Below are 20,658 nucleotides of genomic sequence, written 5' to 3'. Positions count from 1 at the left end.
CCAGCTTGTCGTCATAGATCAACTATGATTTCTAATCCAGCAAAATGTGAAATCATTGATGAAAAATATAAAGCTAAAGGAGAACTACACCCGGCAACATGACAATGGCACAAAAATACCAGTAAATTCACCAAGAACTGGCTAATTATTGGAAAATGCTAAATTCTTGGCCAAATCAAAGCCTAGATCCCGATCTCATTGAGATACTGCATGGCGACTTGAAGGGAATGTACACGCAAGAAGCCCTTCAAACAAAGCTAAAAGTGATGAGTGGGCCAAACTTTCTTCAGACAGGAAAAGTCTCCATGAAATGATTTCAGCTAAAGAGGTGTAATATTAGCTATTAGGTTATGAGATGGGGTTGTAAGACAAAGCTATAGCTTTTTGTTAAGAAATAAATATGGTGTCACAGGGAATACAGTATGACCATTGGTGTTCACTGAAGCGGATGAGTTGATTGACGTGAGTAAATGTTCTCATATGAGGCTGTTAATGTTTTGGTAGACTGGTTTATTTAATTAATAACAGTTGGTCTTCGATCACGGCAAGCTGCCCCTTTATTCCGAGGGATTGCAGAGGGTCAAGCTTGGTCCGGCATTATTTACAATTGATTTATGAATTAAGCAAACCGGCATTGTGATAGTTCTGTGATACTCTCGTTAGATGTTGCCATGTTTCTTTATATTTGGTAATCGGGCTCAAGAGCAAATCATTTTTCAAATCAAAAAGGACTACCTATCAAAGCACTATCAAGATGGAGGCTTGGTGTATATAACCTTATTTTATCATGATCACATGGTTTTGGTCTTTTTTTACAAACATATGACATGGCTATATACCTTTAAAGGTGAAATTAATGCAGCATGTTATCAGAAAATACCGGAGCAAAATATGCCCTCAGCATGACAGTCACAAAAAACAAAAGGCCAAGCTGACCTATCATTGGCTACAGCAAGAAAGAAGGAAGATTCTGGTAAGACCGTCTCAGTCACCTTTCTTCAGTAAGGTGAGAGTGGAGATCTCTGGCATGTAGTTCACCCAAGACAGCCCAAGAGGAACTTCTTAGTGCTGAGAAGACTTGACAACTTTACCATCTAAGAAAATAACACGTCTCATCAACAACTACCACAAAAGACTTCAAACTGTCATTGTTGTTAAAGGTATCTTTAATAAATTGTATTAAGAATTTTGCTTTGTAAACTTTTGATAAGGGTAACATTGGTAGCCTCTGTGGTCATTGTGATGAAAAAGAGCAAACACAGTTGTTTGATGATTAATGACACCCAACCACTAATCATGAGTGACAGAAAAGTATGCTTATTATCAATCATGTATCATGAGAAATTCCCCAAAGTCTGACATACTGCCAGTGTATAGAACTCCATGCATGCAGAGATTAATTTATATTTATAAATAAAACAGCTAACAAATGGTGCATTTAGTTGTTATAGTTGTTTGCAATATTTTATCCCACACCATAATTATGCAATTATGATATGATATCAATGTTTTGCAGGTCTTTAATAGTTTACACAGTAATTTATCCCGCAGCCTCTCTGGTATTACTTAGGATTACATATAGTCATCGATCTAAAATACAAGGTGGTGTGTCTCCTTTACTATTCAGTTTTTTTTTTTTTGCCATAGACTCCGGATGTTCTTGGAGAAGCTCCTTGTAAACTTATTAATTAAATAATTATTTAATTTAATCTACAGGGTTGTTTCTCTTGTGCATTAGTACTTGAAATCCATGGTGAAGTAATAATTCTGAACAGCAGTCTCACTCTTCAAATACCACAACAGGCATGGGTATAAACAGCATAGTGTTTTAGTTGAGGGTCACACAAAAGCACTCCCCTACCAGGTAAGACAACACATACAAGAACTAGAGACTGTAAAACCCTTGATGTAGAAAATCCATCCCATTCCCCTCTATCCTTCTTTTTTTGCTTTGCGTTTCTCTCTCAGTCCACACTTGAGGTGCTTTTATGTTACACGACCACTCGAATGTGAGCCCAGGGGGACTCTGTGGGTCCCTGAGCAAAATGAAGCCCCCAAAAATCTATAGACCAGATGTATGATGTTATATGGTCAAACTGGCAAACACAAAAGGTCCAAAAACAAAAGCTATGAATTAAGCGAGACGCTTTCAGCGGAGTGTTTTCAAAACAGCCCAGCTGAGAGCTTAGATGCCTCTCCTTCTCAGTCACTCCCTCGCTCCAGCTTTGCTCTCTTGCCTTCTCCCTCGCTCACTGTCTCCCCCCTTTCTCCTTCTCTGTCTTTTTCCTCCCTCTGCCACCCCCGAGACCAAATGCCTAAAAAGAAAAGAAAGCACACCATTTTTGCTAATTAGCCGAGGACTTAACAGGCGGCGGGATATGCTGCTTTAGTATTTCATCCGCTGTCCACGGGCTGTCGACCGTCCTGTGAAGTTGAGCCTGTGTGGCTAAAAGTGGAAGAAAGGAGCAGGGTAGACACACACAAATGCCTCAGTGGAGATCCTGAACAGGCCTCCAGTGGGGGTTGAGCTCAAAATAGGGGGCAATCATTAGTATTTAACATTTGTGAATAAAGAAGCCCTAAATTAGAAGTGTAAATGGCTTTGCACCCCACCTCCATCCTTAGAAATGTTCACAGGATTTTTTTTAATTTGTACTTGAGGTTTTTTTTTTTTTTTCTTAATTTTTTTGACATATTTTTATGCGTGAACCTGCTTTGCATGTGCAGTGATAATACAATTAGGAAGAGAAGTTTTTAGGCATGAAATGAAATTCATACTTGTAAACCTTTTAATACGAAATATGCTTGATTTGGCTGTTTATTTTTTTTTTATACAAAAGTATATACAAAAGTTATACAAAATCCATTATCATATTGTGTAACAGTGGCTAAATACATCTTGGTGGTAGATTTGCAAAAAACAGTGCAAAAATGTAAATTGCATGCTACACAGAGAATCGTGTAAACACAAACAGATTTGCATCAAGATGGTTTGATTGTAAAAAATAATCTACCCTTTTTTTCAGTCGATAAACATTTCTGCTTTTGGAATACTACTAAAAGTAGTCCTGTTTGAAAGTCTTGCATGGAGTCAATATCTTCCTAGCAATCAGGACATGTCCAGTTAGCTTGCAAGTGCCTTAAGACGGAGTTTTTTTTTGTGTCAGATGGCTGTTTTCCAAACACTTAGCACATTTGTTTTATTTAGTCTCCAGTCCACCATACAATTTAGGCAAACAGTATAGTGGGTCTGGTTGCACTGCAGTGTCAGTGGGCAATTTACTTCACAAAAAGACATGCACCCTAAAATACAGTTGTAAGAAAACTTATATGTCCCTATCAAATGAAGATTTTTGTGTACATCACAAGTATGCAAATATTTAAAAATAAGAATGTTTTAGCTTAAACTCTAACCTAACGCTTGAAAAAGCATGCATTTGGATGAAAAAGCATGCTTTTATCAAATATCTAGCTTTGCTACACACCGGCCTGGCACATAGATTTGTTTTTGTTCTGTGGTATGGATGAATAAATGATGCTATTTAGGAAGGACCAATAAAAATATCCTTTAGAGAATACAGTTTTTCATACGGGTAAGGCCTGTATACATAAACATATATGTGTACCTACCTTGTAATTTGCAATTGCAAAATTTAAAGTGTGTAGGCCTCCAAACATGGCACTAGCCCACATGCTCACTTCATCATAAATCTATCAGCAAGAGAAACAGAACAAAAAAAAAAAAAAAAAACAGCTGAAAAACTGACTTCATAAAGTGAGGGGCATATGCATTGAACACATTAATAATCTTCTTGACATTATCCACCAGCAGTATTGACAGTCTAGGTATCTCAAATATAAAAATACCTCCTAACAAACAAGAACATAAATTATGTCATAAAAGGAAATTAAGCTGGCAATCACTATTGGAAAATATAAGGAAAATTAGATACAGAAAGTCTAATAAAGTCAAGAATCCAGCTGAAATCTGTCAGTATGTAGAAGGTAATACTGCTCTCTTATCAGTGAAAACTAATAGGAAACTTGTTTGTTCTAACTGATGGCCTATAAAAATGTTTGTGAATACCAAGGTATCATACTAGATGTATCTGATGAAGAGTAAAATCAAAAAGCTTTCTCACAACCTTTGCAATGTTTATAATACAAAACATACCGATAACTTTGATGTACATTTAAACTTTTGAACTTTCCAACCCCGGATTTTAGTCTCAATGATGCTTACTGGAACAAACATCATTTCACCCTAAATCAGCCACTACCAGTTGTTCCTCACAAGATTTGTGACAGAGGAGCCAACGGAATAATCAGAACAGTTGTTTAGGAGTTAAAGGTCATCCTCAGAGACCTTTCATAAAGAACTAGAAAAAGCAAATACGGTATTTCCATAAAAAAAGAAATAAACAGGTAATGCACTGAGTAATTGCTTACTGTTTGCACAAGACTCCACTGCTGAAGAAAAATACTGTTAAAGCTTGTTTAATAATGAATTTGAACAAGCCAATAAAATACACTTCGAAAATAGTCTAACACAGAACTCCCGGGATGTCTTTGCACACCCTATATCTGGAAGAGAAATGTCATAGACATGGTATGGGGCTTTTTTCTGTTAAAAATACTGTAAACAACTGAGGAAATGATGAAAGGAATAATGTACTCACACATTCTTGATAAAAAGTATGAAGATGAAATGTGAGGAAATTTTTCAGCAAGACTAAAATCCTGAACACACAGCTAAAAAATTGGATTGGTTTCAGAAGGGAAAGAATTAAGCTGCTAAAATAGCTCAGTCAATCACCTGACTTGAAATCAATTGAAGATCTATCGACTTTGTAATAAGAATTTTATTAACTTATGCAGCACTATAGCCTTTAAACTTCTTCAATCCCATTCGTCTTTCATTTCATAGATCCAGAAAGTGGGAGGAACTGACGCAGACTGAGGTTTAGAGAAGCACAACAAGGTGGGGAAATTAACAGAGTGGAAACTTAATAAATAGTTGTTTCGGTACATCTCGGGGTAATTCCCACTGGAAGAGAAAGGCCAAGAGCATAGGAATGGCAATGAGATTCCTCTGCTGTTTTAAGACAGGAAGTCAGGGGTGAGGAGATGGAATCTGGGTGTCAAAGTTCATCAATCACTACTAAGAAAAAAAAAAAAAAGGAGCAGCACATCTTTGGCTAGTTACAGCCGCTCAGCATTTCTGCTTTAAAAGTGATGTTAAAATGCTGTGTCCTCCCTGATACATAAGTCAGATAAGCTATCTGCCAGAGGTACGATTGGTAGCTCTGCTGTCATGTCCTAAAACACTTTCTATTGAGATCTCCGTGTTGTTATTATATTGCTCTCTACTCAGATCTGGATAAAGCACTGGAGCTGCTAGCAGTTCCCAGTTACTCCTCTCAAATGGGTGTATTTATCAGCGCTGTGAGGCACCCATCCTATTAAACCAAGGGCACCAGAGAAATTCTTTACATGATCAACGTGGCCCCATAACTGTCGGGGACAAAAATGGAAGCTCTGCCGTATGTCAGTTATATGGAGCAATAACCAACTTAAAGAAGAGTGGTAATAGACCCATTTACCTCGTCCTGGAGGGAAAAAGAGGCAGTGGAGCCCTCCCATAGCACATTTTAACACAGAAAATACACTCACTGCCACCAGCTTCTACTACTACAACAAACCACCTTTCAATTTGGGGTTGTAACATTTTAAGAGTGGTTTTACTCAATTTTTCTATATTAAGTCTATTAAAACAAGCTTAAAGACAAGCCCTATATAAGGTCTGTTGATTGTGTGGCATGAAAAAATAATAATAATCTGCCTTCTATTGTAAGTATCTGTTGTCATTTGTTAAATATCAACCTTGTTTTCTGAAACTGAAATAAATTATTAATTTCCGCAATACAGTGGTGAATCAATATAAAATGAAGCAAATTAATTTAATGTTATTTAGGTATGTTTTACACAGCCAGGATGTTCAACTTTTTTATGTGTGTGTGTCCTTTCTGGCAATGTAGCATTATGAATTATTGTCTTAATGCCAAAAAGTGCACAACGGCTTTTACTTTCAGAAGTGGAGCCTTTCTGCTTTTGTCATAGAGCTCTGCTTGAATGCAAAAAGCTTGATTAGATTTTATGCTGTGACTGTTTCATGCTCAGTGGACACAAATACGGGAAGGTAGAAGAGGGAAAAAAGAAACAAAACAGATGAGACAAAATGCTAAAAGGGAGAAAAGGAGAAAGAAAACAAGGTGAGGTAAGTGAGAGAGCAATATAAGATTTAATAAAATTATTTTGAGAGAGAAAAAAAATTAAAAGTAGCAGGTTTAAAAAAATATATATGTTTTTTTTATATTTGGTTTTTCTTTTTTTGTTGTTGTTGTTGCAAAGCTTGAATCTCAAAGTGTAGCTGTAGAGGGAGCTAAAAATTCATGTGTCGGAAAGGAGACCTTCCAGCCTTAAAGACTTGAATATCACCAAAGATAAATAATATTAAATAAAAAATATCAACGGAAACATGGAAAAAGTAGCTTAGCACTTACCCAATGAAAAGGTTGTTAAACATGTTCAACTTGGATGTTTCTGTTGAATTGTAAATAAACACAGTGTGAAGAAATCCAAACATTTGTCAGCATTATTTAGCTTTGCAGATAAATCTTAGGTAAAGCACGTGTTTGTGCTACTAATTGTACAGAAAATAGTACCTAATGATTAGTTTTAAGGTGAATGCTCTGTTTCTGGCCACACCACAGATAAAGCTTTAAGTCCTCCCATATTAGTGCACCGCTGACGTTAAGTACATCTAGTTCAATGTTTTTCAAGTACTGACACAGCTGCTTGTCATGATCTATTACCAGTGTAGGAATAAAGGCTTTGTTGTAGTGTTGTGGTTTGTCTTGTTATTGTTGTTGTCACTGTGGTAGCTGTTCCTGTCACACACATTTTTTTTCCCCTTTTGCTCCACACATTGACTTGTGTTATTGAAAGTGCTGAAGGCTACTGATGCAGGGCGGTGAACACACAGTCGCTTAACTCATTATGCTTCTTTCTTTCTCTGACAGGCTGCAACAGAAGCGCTGAGTAATCGGACTGCGGTAAGTGGCACCCGGGGTGTACAGCAGCCAGGAACGATTCCGCACAAGTGAGACAGGAAAGAAATAAGGAGCAATGGTGTTACCAATCAAGAATAAAGCATTTGGGACAAATTGATAAGTATTTTCAACTCTGGTAGTGTGTTTAAGCATTTAGACAGGATTAAGATCAAGATGCAACTGGGGCCACATCAGGCAGAGCAAAGGGGACAAGTTGTGGAACAGGTCACCACTTAAAAAAAAAAAAGATAATTTCATTATTTCACCAAAGAAATTTTTTTTGTGTGTGTGTGGTTTGGAAGAGTTTAGGATAGAAATTTAGAACTTTTCTCTGATTGTGGAGCAGAATAACAGTATAACTGCTCCCCCTGGTGTGCTTATAACTGCACTGCCTGAGAGAATAATCTGCTGCATAATTAGCATGCACTCTCGGGTCAACTTGGTAGGAGTGCATTTTGACATAAACTTCAAGATCAGTGGACCTTGTATTCACCTCTCTTGGTAGCTGGAAAATTTCCCCATATCTCAGCAGGCAAATGCAAAACTCAATTTAAAACATTTGATATCCGAGTTTTGTCTCTCAAGGTAGTTTTCTAAGCCTTGAGTGTTAAACATTTATGATGGAGTATTAAAATTTATCTTTCTGTCAGGACTTGAAAAATGATTTAAAAAAAAGAAGGATACAAAGATCAACGCGCTCTCCTCTCTCTGCCTCCTTCCGATTGATACTGTATGAGCCTGCACATACATATAAACCTGTGTAAAGACAAAATGTTCTCGTAATTCAGTAAGCTCATAAATCACAGTAGGTTAATACTCCACAAAACCTCTTTAACACCCCTTTATTGAGTTAAATCATCTCTTGGTTAAAGGAGGGGAAGGAAAGAGAAGAAAGTAAAGCAAAGGAGATAGTCCTGTACTTTTTTTGTAAAGAATAATGTCTGGGAGTGTGTAGATCTAGCCCTTCAGTCAAATATGCTTCCATGCAAGGGGATTAGAGGTCTGTGAAGCACCAGGTCTTGACCTGCAAGCCTTGGAGCCTGGCTGTAACCTGACCCGGTACCAGGTGTGTGCCTGTGGGTCAAAGGGTTGGAAAAGCATGCAGCAAAAAGACAGCTCCCCAATAAAACCCTCACTGCTCCAATTAACCATTTTAAACCCTACTTTCAGCTTCCTCAAATAGCCCCACAATGTACAAGCATGTGCAGCAATAGGTTGCAAAAAGCCCCATATAACCTTAATTGCAGAAGCCTACACAAATGTCAGCTAAATGAAAAGTGAAGTGTGTGTATCCTAATCGGGGGGGGGGAATGTTAATGGCATGCTTACAACCAAACCGCCACCCCCACCACCATCACAGACACACACACAACCAGGTTTGCTTTTACTTTCAAAATAATTTACTGCACCTTTAAAGCACCCCGTCATCTGCAGCCAGAGACCCATAACTGTCATGCAAGTCGATCATTTACTGCGCGATCTCCTAAGTGTTACGTGTTAATGGGGAGAAGCTTTGGAAAACATAGCGAAATAACTAACACCTACAGAACCAACAGATCATTTCTGCACAGAGGAAAACTGGATCATTTCATAACACATTCGAGAAGGCTGCTTTTAATCACACTACCTGCCAAGGGAACCACCATATTTCAAAAGCGTGTCAGTAGAAGTCTTTAAGTAAGCTCATATAGGACTGAATAGCTGAGTGAGATTTTTTTTCTCTCCTTTATATTGGCTGGTGAAAGCAGTACAACTTGGAACTGTGTATTTTTTTGTGACAAGGTTAATGTAACATGATGTAAATCCCCATTGCTTGTTGATAAATTGTCATGATAAATAATATACTATATCACATGTCAAATAATTCTAAGATCATTCCACAATAGTCCATTTCACACTCACAAGTCTTCACTTAACTTTTTTTTTAGACGTGAACATGATTAATTATTTTTATTTTCCGAGATGCAAAGGAACAAAAATACCTTGGTAATTGTAGTCGTCATTATTTCAGTCATTCCAGGCATAACCTACTGGCTTAAATTGACTTCACTTGAACAAGTCCATGGCTAGTTGGCCTCTGAGCATTATTAATTGCTCCAGCATGTCTTTGCACAATGTGTTTGGATAGGTGTTTCTCGTAGCTAACAAAAAGCCTTTGTATTGCTTCACTTTGGTCTGTGACTCAATTAGGGAAGGAAATGAGAGTAAATACAAAAAGCTATTGTCCTTCTTCAAACTGCAGCTCCTGCTGAAGATGTTACATAGGTTTGCAGTATCTTGTCTGCAATATGCATTATCTCTTCTAAGGAGCTTTAAAGAAGTATTCAGAGATCAAAGGATGCAAGTTGATGTAATGACGCAATACTGGACATCTGAGAGCTAACCATAAAATAGTATTGATGCAAAATGCAGCTCAACATTATATGACTGATGTTTTTTTTTTTTCTGTTTTGCAGATAACACAGTTATTGTAGCCATGAAAAGGAAAACTTGCTTTTGGTATGAAAACTATGTATGGTTGCCATACTTTACAAGCGGTGTCCACACTTTCTAACACAGACAAAAATGTTAAGTTCAAACTACTTAAATTTAAATTCTTATGATTTTCTTTTAACAGTAGCTTTTTTCTGCCACTCTTTCATATTCCAGGTTTTTTAGAGTACTTAACTAGTTACCATACGTACAATAGAGTCTTCTGCCTGAACCGTGGATGTTTGTAGCTCTGACAGAATTAACATGTGCTTCTTGACTGCTTTTTCAATCAATTCTCTTCTTCCCATCATGTTAACTGGGAAAGCCATCTCCTGTCAGATTTAAAGTTGAGCCATACTCTTTCCATTTTCAGATTATGGATTGAACAGTGCTCCATGAGATGTTCAATGCTTGGGATATTATTTTAGAATCTATCCCTGCCTGAAACCACTCCACAACTTTATCATCGACCTGTCAGGTGAGATCCTCAGTTGTTGTGATGCTGTTTGTTCACCAATTTCTTCAAAGCCTTCAACTAAAAGCTGTATTTATTCATAAAATAAATTACACAAATGTAGGCTCTATTTACTAATAAGATGACTTTATTTTTCCTCTAATTAGGTCACTTCTGATTTAAGTGGTTGTACTGAATTTTGCTTGGTGCATGTGCAGTAGATTTTTGTATGTAAAAGTTCAAAGCATCGATCACTTTCTTCTGCTTCACAGATACTGTACGTGTCACTCTGTGTTAATCTTTCGAATCAATCTCAGTAAAAAATGATGAATGGTACCAAAGTCAATGTTATTTCTGCTCAAAAAGTGATTAAAATTCAACACATCACATTTTTTATAATGATTTAAAGGATTACACCACCATAAGTATAAAACACCCAGGCTTTTGTTTTCCCTTTATAACATTGTTTAAGTCAGCTCTGTCTCTTTGTTTGACCTCTGTGCATCCCTCCTTCCTGAACTTTCCCTGCTCACTAGATATGAACCTTGGACAAGGGGATTCCAGTAGACGCAAATTCCGACATGCACTCGCCAAATGACCCATGACCATGGGCATACAAGGTTACCCGTGATGACTTCTATATCCATCGTTGCCTCCTTTCTGGTCTCTGAGTATTACTGCCTGAAACAGTAAGCTGGGTAGCGTTTTAATGAAATGCATAAAGAAGATAGGCTCAGGACAAATCTGTGGTTATGATGCCCTACAGGCCAAACTGACAAAATTTCAAGATGCACTGACAGCAAAGTATGAGGGATGACCAATGTCTCAAAGTATGTTTCTTTGATAGAGGGGCAAAGGAGACAGACCACCAGAATCTGCTCCCTAAACAGGTATAATATAGCACTTTTATGGATTACTTGATTTATTCACACCATCGGTGGGGTAAAACTCCTAGCTGAAGTATAGTAACTTTTAACAGTGGTCTACTATCAAAAAATATAATGTGAATTGATGTAGATCATAAAGTTATAATTAGCCATCCATAATTTACATGTTTGACATATTTTGTCTTGCTGGCCCATAGTGTTGTATCTGCACAGAAGAAGAATAATGCATGAAAAACCATCCATTATTTTTCTATACCAGACAAAAAACCTAGTGGTTCATGGGTTAGTGGGCATGATGGTGCCTGTCTGTAATGGTCACTGAGCAAGAATGGGGTAGCACTGTGACACACAACAAAAGTAACCACAAATGCCCAGATTCGTAAGAAAGGGTAAATTAGAGGAGACAATTAACCTAACATACATGTTCTTGGACAGTTGTAAGATGCTGAAGTACATGAATAGAACCAATGTATGCATGGTGAGAAAAATTCTACTCCACACATCAAAGCATAGGCTAAGATTGACTCCCAGAACTGTGTTGCTGCAAGGAAACTGTGCCATCATCCGTCACAGACGAGGAAACAATTATCTTGAAATTAGGTGAATGGTTTGGTTTGTTTCTGCTTTCCAAGAATGCTCAAATGAATGCCCATGATGTAGTCGCAATCCTTTAGTTTAATTATGTTAATGGTTATCTGGTTTTCACCCTTTGGGTAGGAACCAAGATTGTCCCTGTTTATGTACATCCATGATTGATGTAGGTGTTTCATCATTGTGAATGTTTTTTTTTTTCTCCTACACACTGTAAAAGTAAAACCAAACATAATACTGGGTTACATGGGTGATAGAATTAGTGCCTCTCCGTGATAGATTGATCAAACTTAAGTACCACACTATCAAGCCTCTAGATACAGTTATTTTTGCCTTTTCTCTGTACTCTCAAGAGGGATACCCCTCCCCCCCACACACACACACATACACACATTGACATATTATTTTTGCTATTTGTGTCTAGAAAAAAAGATAAAAGTTATGTCTTATTAGATTCTTCAGTAGCGTTCAAACATTTTTGAAAGTTTGTGAAATGGTTATGTGACAGTATCTCAATGTTGGAAAGCATACAAACCACAAGCAGATATCCTTTATTGTATGATCTAAATCCCCACCAAGTTTAGATCACGTTGGGGAAAATGTATTTAAGAAGCATCATGATATCTTATAAGGGGACATCACTGTGTTCATACAAAATGTCTCAAACATATACATAATATATCAACATGTTAAAGCATTCCATAGAGACATCATCTCAATCGTATTTTACATATACGTTTGCATTGTGAAAACGATAGGACTGCACAATCTGATAATTATGGATAAGCTTTGGTCAAAATAAAGTCACATTTGGGATTTTACTTGTATTATGGACTACACTAACAAAGAAAACCATACATCAGATATATAATACATTATAGGTCATATCTTGATCTTAATACTCAGTCTTACCTAACACTTTCTACTTTTTACTTTTTAAAATTACTTTTGCAGTCAAAAAGTGACTAAATAGGCTCCCGCTCTTATGAACCTTAAGTGTTTTTTTTTGTATGTTTGTCTTTTTTTCCTTTTTCATAATTTTCTTGTTATTTATATTCTATATGATTTTGACATATTTTATTTCATTCCTTAGTGTTCATTAATGTTAGGATTTTCTTGCCGTGTAAGTTAATTCCTTTAGATTTATTTTGTTCTTTGAATCTAGAATTCATTTTGTTATATATTTTTGATTTTCTCTTGGTTTGACAGCTTCTGTATGTCATAGGTCAGCTTTATCTTTGTTAATTAGTCTCTCTTCCTCAGTCTCCCTGGTTATCTTCTGCTTCAGCTGCTCCAGTCATTCCACGATTAACACATCTGCTTTCTGTGTCATTCTCCACTCGTCCCTCAGTATATAATCCCACTGGTTATCTATTGTTCATTGCTGGATTCTTTCATTCTACTTCCATGTACTCTGTCTTTCCATTGGTCTGCCTGTGCTGCTCCCTGTTCTCATGGTGCCAAATCACCTGACTTCCCTCTTTTCTTAATTCTTCCTCCAAATATGACCTTTCTTCATTATTATCTACTACAGTTAAACAAAACATGTAAAAAAAATGTTTTCCACATAACATCCATCACATAAACCTGTTTAATGCTTTCCAATTAAATGTAAAGCACTATTTAAATTACTTTGTCCCAAGAAAATACTATTACCTACTGTCTGTTCTTTTCCTGTCTTCCCTATCTTTGGAGCTGTGTTTTGTACATTATTAACTGAATTAATAAAAATCTTCCCTGTGGTTCTGCTCTCCATTACTTCCTGTTTGTATTGGTCCATAATGCCATTTATTGCATCACTGGATACTTTTTCTAAAGAAAACTAGTAAATGAAGATGTCTATAAATAAAATCCACAAATAAGCTTTTTATGTTATAAAAAGCTTACAAAGTATGTCCCTGCTATGATACCACCTTGTCAAAATAACCACATTTCAAGTAGAAGAGGTTAGAATTGAAGAGTGTAGCGGTATTGCTTTCTACAAACACAATCTGGTAATTGAATGTTTGCTCAGCTCAATAGATAAATAAAGTAAGTCTTCTAAACTCAGATCAAAACATGGTTCACATTGATTTTCGATGTATTTTAGAAAATGTTTTAAATGTAACATAGAAAAGCTAGGACTTTTAAAAAAAAAAAAAAGATTTATGTGTCTATCAAAACATTCATAGATTGATACTGTGATCAGTAGGCAACTTGAATTTAAGTGGTTTGCCCAGGGGCACATTGGAATATGAAATTAAAATCGAACCCACAACCCTCCGATTGTATGACAACTACTCTACCAAACGAAGCATGGATGGAGAAAAAAAAATGATGTATGGAGAGGTCTTTTGGTCAATTATTTTTAGACATCAAGGACTGCTTTGTAGAAACTCATCATCAAAGTTTCACCCTAAAGTTTCATCACAATTATGTGCTTACTTTAGATCTCAAGTTTCCGTAAATGTTCAACCTGCTGACACAATTTTAAGTAATTCCAATTTCTCTTTAAAAATAATAAGATCTAAGAAATAGCTATTTATTTTTTGTGGCATTCCTTGCCATTATTGGCAGCAGAGGTGAGGTCAAGCCACTTGGGTGAGCAAGTAGTCAATATAAAACAAGGTTTTGTTTTTAAGGTTTATAGAAATGTTTGTTTTTTTAATTTAGCCAACATTACTAAAACAATCTCTCCAGGTGTATATTTCCTATCTAGATCCTTAGCGTAACTCACACAACTAACACTTCCAAATCCAGAATATTCCACAATATACTGAGGTTTCAAGTGCAAAACGATTATACAGAGCAGCTTTGTTTTTTAATAAGTCCAGCCTACCTGTTAAATGCATAGAAAAGTGGTGCTGGAGTGTATCTTTTTGCCATTGTGTCTTCCTATGTTAAGTTAAGCATTGCATAGTAAACATTGTAAGGTATTCTAGTGACCCATTGTTAAAAAATGAGGATAAGAAATTCTGACTGACTTGGTTTTGAATAACTGAAAATTTCTTCAAGTACTTTGTTCTTTCTGTGTAGCTTTTAGTAGTGGTTATAGATGCAAAGAAAAGCACTGTGTGCAATTAGGTTTCAGTAACAGAAGCACTTCAGTTAAGAATAGTGAAAAATTGTGGTGTGCTTCTTGTGCTCAGAGGCAATGTCAACTTCTTTCAGTGTCTAGGCAAGGCAACACTCTTTCCATAACCTTTGCGGAGGGATGTGAGTGCTTAAAGAAGATAATTAATGAGTCAGTTGTCACCTCACTCTCAGAAAAACTACCAATGTCACTTGGAGGCATATTGGGGGTCAGTTTTCCATGCTCAGTGGTGGCAAAATCATGGGAGGAACTCTTTACAAACCAGTGACCAATTTCATGGCAAATTTTTCATCAAGGATCACATATGTTTGGGGAATGTTAAGTGAAGCAGCAGGGAGTAGTTCAGCTGGATTAGCCCTGCTCATCAGTTTATCATTTATCAGACAGCAAGCGATTCAGTGGAGTAGAAGCAGGGAGGAGGAAGGAGAAGAAATCCCAAATTTTCTACAGCCGTACTTTACTTTGTAGTTCAGGATTAATGATAGGGCTGAGAGGACCTGATGAGTTTAAAGCTTCAGAAGAGAGCGAGGTGAAGGAAAACCAGATCAGAGCAGCGATACCATTAGAGATTGTCATAAATCAGGAGTACTTATGGCAGGGGAATAAGCTCTAAAAGAACATCTGGACTTTCCAACCCTAACATTTATTTTGAACTGTCTACACTGAGAATAAGGTTTAAGGAAGATAATATCCCATTGTCTTACACCCGAAGAGGCTCACTTGATGTTGTTACTACTTTGTCAGGGATGAATAAAGAGAAGAATGTTTTGGAGATGGCAGGTTAAAAAAGGCAGCGTTGTCCAACATACAACAACGTGATGATTGCCATTTAAACACCTCGGTTATTGATTCACTATGATCATCACATTAGAGTTGAGCAAACACTCTGGCTTCTCAGAAAGATAAGTGAGACTCTCTCCGAGGCCTTCACTGGCCTGTCAACTTCCTGCAGACACCTCTTCCTTTCTGCACTTCCTGATGTTATCATAATCCAGGACCCAGAGCGGACCTTTGTGGCTCATGGCCTCTTCTTCCGCAAGCACACGTGTGCGTCACATTATCTGTTGAGAGGCCAGACACCACATCCTGTAAGATGGGGGAGGGGTCATGCAGTAATGTCGGTTGCAGGAAAAGGAAGGGGACAACACCAGGATTAAGTTGGAGAATGGGAGGAACCAAACACAATATCTGTCCCCGTGTACCCTTCAATAATTTCTAAACAAATACTCTATTTTCAAAACCTAAAACCGCAGAATAGGAGAAAATCAAAGACAGACATAACAAGTGTTGATCAGTATCATCGTAAGTTGCATACAAGTAGACAGCGGCTGTAACCTGGCGCTGCTACAGCAAAAGACCCAGTGGTTAAAAAGAAGAAAGATTAAAAAACAGGTGTGTATGTTTGCACATGTGCATATGTTGGCCCACCACTTCCATGTAGCGTGAGTGAAAGTCAAGTCATGAGCTTGTCTGGCTCTGCTCACTTAGCTGAGCTCGGAGCTCTTATTTCAATGGATGCCTAAGTAGAGTTTGACTTTGAAGGCTTTGATCCGGAGGCAATGCTATGGCATTTGGCTTCTACCTAAAAGAAAGCAGTGTGTCAGACCTTTGGGGTCACCGGGATCACTTATCGTGGCTGAAAATAACCAGTGGCAAGCCACGATTTGGGGAATCTAAAAGAGGCCTGACATTAGCAGGTGCCCTGAGGTGGAACTGAGACAGCTACAGAGCAGGTCACTGACCTTAGACCACAGAGAACTTCTTCTTCTTTTCTTTTTTCTTTTTTTTTAACCCAAAGGCCCTGGTATTACTTAGCAGATAGGTTCACCAGCTGAAACTGGTGAACAAAGTACTACTTAGCCAACTGTGTAAAACACGTCACAATGACTGAACTAAAACTGGGTATAGGCTACATTTTTTATAACAAACTGGTGTTTTGTCACGAGTAAGGGAGTAAAGTAATTTTAGCATAAATTGAATTAAAGATTCCGTGTTAAAATTTGAAACATTTCCAACAAAATCATTATCTGTCTGTAACGAAGACCCGGTTCGTTACTGTGAAGTAAAAAGAGAGGTCTTACCTGAAACGCTTGAACATGCACATAGCACTTTGGATGGCACACTGCACTTTAAAGTTTTTACTAATTTGCACATCCCCAGGCTCCAGCCTGTAGAAATAAGAATGATGAATGTAATTTTGGTGATATCTTTTAAGTGTCAGTGTGTAATGTATGTGGTATGTTTTAAAGGGTTTTAGAGTGGTGTAATGTATTTTTTTCTAACCCTCTTCCTCTTGTGTCCAGGTGTCTGGCAAAAAGATTCCCCAGAGACCAGACACCTATTTGGAACCTTCCGGACCAGACCAAGAACAAAGAAGGCAGGGGGGAGTGGTTTACTGGTTTTAGTATTGCTGTAGAAATATGTATTGCAATTGTGTTCAATTTAGGATTTTGTCTATTTAATTAGTGGGTTTATTTTTACATAATTATTGGTGTTTTTTTATTGGAGGAATTTTACATTAGTTTGAAAGGAACTAATGTTTGTACACCCCTAGTTGTTTTAAGTGGTTTTTACCTAGTTGGGCGTGGCCCCTTTAAAAAGCCATCTTGTTCATTCAGTCAGGAGTTGGCTTGTTGGAGTTTCCTGAATGCCACCTGCTGCTACTAGGTACAACACTAAACTGCTTAACCTCCATGCATATACTGACTGCACTTGCACTTTTTTGAATGCACTTGCACTTTTTTGGACTTTTTTGAATGGAAAATAAAAGGACATGGAAACTGAGGACATTAAAACTGCTTGACCTCTCAATTTTTGTTCATTGGTACCAACCTTGTTTGTTCCACCGCTCGTGCCAACCTGACTGCACTGATCCACACGGTGGGATAGTGGCGACACCATCATTAAGAAATAAATTTACTTAAGACCATTCACTCCTTGTCAGTGAGCAGATATCCAAAAACTGTTTTCTTGTATATGTTTGTGGGTCTTGGTTGGTACACATGCACTTAGGATACTTCATTGGACTTTAATGTGTCACTCAGTACAATGCCATTAGCCAACCTGTGGTACGTGCACTATTATTTTTCATCTAATATGGTCAGGAATCATCCAGAGACACAAAGCAATGTATCAAACCTATTAAGAAAGCATTGACAGTGTCAACAGCAAAGCAAAAGAGATATCCATGAGACTAGAGCCTATAGTGGGGTCATGGGGTTAGTTACATGACTTATTCGACTGCCGCCAATCCCCGGTAAAATAGACACATACGGTGCCTCACAACTCATCACTGTGATTTCAGAGCACCATATTGATATATTGGTTCATCACAAATCAGATTGGGATAATAGTTCCCAAAACACATTGGGAATTATTTTCCTATTGTGTTTTGTCTACTAGTCTGCGGCTGTTGGATAAGGCTGACCAGTTGTTAAGAGCAAGTGAGAATTTCGAGATACACAGATCAGATTTGAACAATACAAGCTATGATTGTATTTATATATCCCCACCACTAAGGTTGTGATTTTGACTTTTTTTTTGTTGATAAAATCATGCTAAAAAACAATAGTTTATGGCCAAAGCTTTAAAAAAATGCTGAAAACCCCAATATTTGCGCACAATTCTCTTAATACAACAAAAGTTAGTAGACACTGTCTCTGCAAACAGCTGCAGTTTTAAGACAGATATTTCAAGCACACAAAGAACATAGCTGTGAATCGTACAAAAAAAAATAAATGCAGTAAAATGTTCCTTTGATAATGGCTAATGATTAAATCACAATATAACTATTGAATCTCCATTTTCATATAAAAAAAGGACAATCCTTGTGTCTTTGGTCACGTGTAGAGAGGACATTTACTACTAAAAAAGAGAATAAAAAAATCTCCTGCTGCACTCCAGGATAAATGCACGCTTGAGAACATTCTCTATGGCTAAGTGTATGCTCCCAAAAGCACAAAGCCATTTATTTCTAATGACCTGATGACCTTCTCTCTTTAGCTAAGCTAACTCATAAGAAAAGCAGGTTGAACGTTTTTGTGATGTAAGGTGTAATAAACACTGCCGCTTGCCTGTGAGGTTTTAGACCTTTAGTCTTGCTAATCCCTAAAGCACACACAGCCCCTGACTGAGCTGCGGCTTGGCCAAATAAGAATGGTGTCCTAATAATGGCTTTGCTTCTACAATATTTGTTTCCGACAGTCCAAATCCATAGGAATTAAATTTACACAGCACCAAATCTCATATCTGAGAATGTGAAATCAGCTAGACTCCTTGGTTGATCAGGAAGACGCATTATTCTAACAGTAAAATCATTATTAGGTTCAAATAAAGACTAAAGCCAAACTTTTCTTCTTGTTTTGGGCTATGTTTCAATTTTAGTAAAACATGTAAACATGCTGATACAGAAACACAGTTTGCAATAGCATCTTTTGTAATGCTTCGTAAGCTTGTATCAATGCTGCTTTGAAATAAGTGTTTAACGTTAAAAGCATATAATTATACGTTGGGTTAAAAAGGCATGGGGTGAGGGGTGTAAGAACAGAGCCCACAAAGCAGACAAGGAGAGAAAAGATAGATCAATATGAGTCAGGAAATAAGGTAGAAAAGGTTATTTACTTGACATTGATCTGTTGTAGCAGCAGCAGAGCTTACCCTGTTTCTCTTTTGTTAACCTTTAAGCCTGAGTATACTCACAAATGACGGGGCAGTCAACTAACAGGTGTAATTTATGGATCGAAGGGGGTCACACTGCCTCTGCCACTGACTGGTGCCAAAACAGTTACAGGCATGAAAAAATATATTTTTAAATCAAAAAATATAAAAACAATGACTTCCCTTTGGACTGCTGATTAGGTCTTGGTAAAAACAAAACCACATGTGACACAAATCTAAAAACACAGAATTTCCATCTGTAACTTCTAAATCTTTTTTTTTTTAAGTTATTAACAGACATTGTGGGCCTCAATTACACAAAGTCCAATGATGGCCAGGACTGCAATTTACAACACTAAATTGCAAAAGCGAAAATACCAACACCTCCATCTATTAATTTATATTTAGGTGCAGACCCCTTGTGATCCCATGAGGGATAAACGAGTAAGAAAATGGATGAATGGCTTTATGTGCAGTTCTGGTCAGAAGTTTGTATTCGATCTATTCAATTTAATTTTAGGAATTTTAATCATTTGTTTCAACAGTTCCTTTGCTTGTAGTTTACTAATAATGCAACATGCTACTTCAATCTTTTCTTAACACACAAGCACAAGTCATGTTTATATTTTACACCCAAGCTCATAGACATACCCGGAGAAATTTACATGAATGTCACTTAGCAAATGACAGCTCGACCACATACTTTTAGCCATTTCTGGTTGAATACTGAGCACTTATCAGAATTGGTTGAGCTCATTTGAATTGGTTGATTTCCTGCACAGACAACATGTTTTTTTTTTTAGAAAGCAACCTGTCATTAGGGCTGAGGCTGCCAGAGGCTTAATGTCAGCCTGCTTTATTAATTCTCAAACTGGTTTTGTGATTGGGATCACTGTCCTGCGGGAACACCCAATTGTCCCGAAGTTTCAAATATAGTAATAGTAATTGTAATATCATCTTTATTGTCATTGAAACATACATTAAAACATACATTACAACGAAATTTGTTCTCTGCATTTAACCCATCCCCTTGTGGAGCAGTGGGCTGCCATGTGAGGCGCCCAGGAAGCAATCAGGGGTTAAGGGTCTTGCTCAGGGACCCAGAGTGTAGGCACTGGGATCGAACTCGGTACTTGCATCCTTCTCTGAGTGCAAGCGCGCTGCTCTAACTACTCGGCCATGACCCCCCCCCCTCGATCTCATCTAAAATTTCAGCAGATGCAAGGGAATAGGTTAGTGCAAAAATCTGGTCAGAACCACACCAAACTTGTTGGCGGTTACAGAAAAGTGTTTAAGGCACATTTTGCATGTTTTTTTTTTTTTTTTTTTTTTTTTTTTTCCCCAGTGTCCTGTCTAGCACTATGGCAATAGGAATTGATATCTCAATGCCAGATGGAGCTCGACAGATTTTGC

At 37.4% G+C, this 20,658-nt stretch overlaps 1 long non-coding RNA gene across 1 annotated transcript; it reads right to left on the bottom strand.

The window, feature by feature from the left end:
- Nucleotides 1-1,014: 1,014 nt before the first annotated feature.
- On the bottom strand, nucleotides 1,015-16,960 carry LOC118565075. The gene is made up of 3 exons (XR_004932172.1): nucleotides 16,671-16,960; nucleotides 3,631-3,711; nucleotides 1,015-1,094 (listed from the first exon to the last, which is right to left on the bottom strand). It is a non-coding gene; the product is annotated as an uncharacterized LOC118565075 (long non-coding RNA).
- Nucleotides 16,961-20,658: the final 3,698 nt, after the last annotated feature.

The sequence above is a fragment of the Fundulus heteroclitus genome, chromosome 2 (assembly GCF_011125445.2).
Source record: "Fundulus heteroclitus isolate FHET01 chromosome 2, MU-UCD_Fhet_4.1, whole genome shotgun sequence".
Classification (NCBI taxonomy): Eukaryota; Metazoa; Chordata; class Actinopteri; order Cyprinodontiformes; family Fundulidae; genus Fundulus; species Fundulus heteroclitus.
This window is presented reverse-complemented; position numbering and strand designations above follow the sequence as displayed.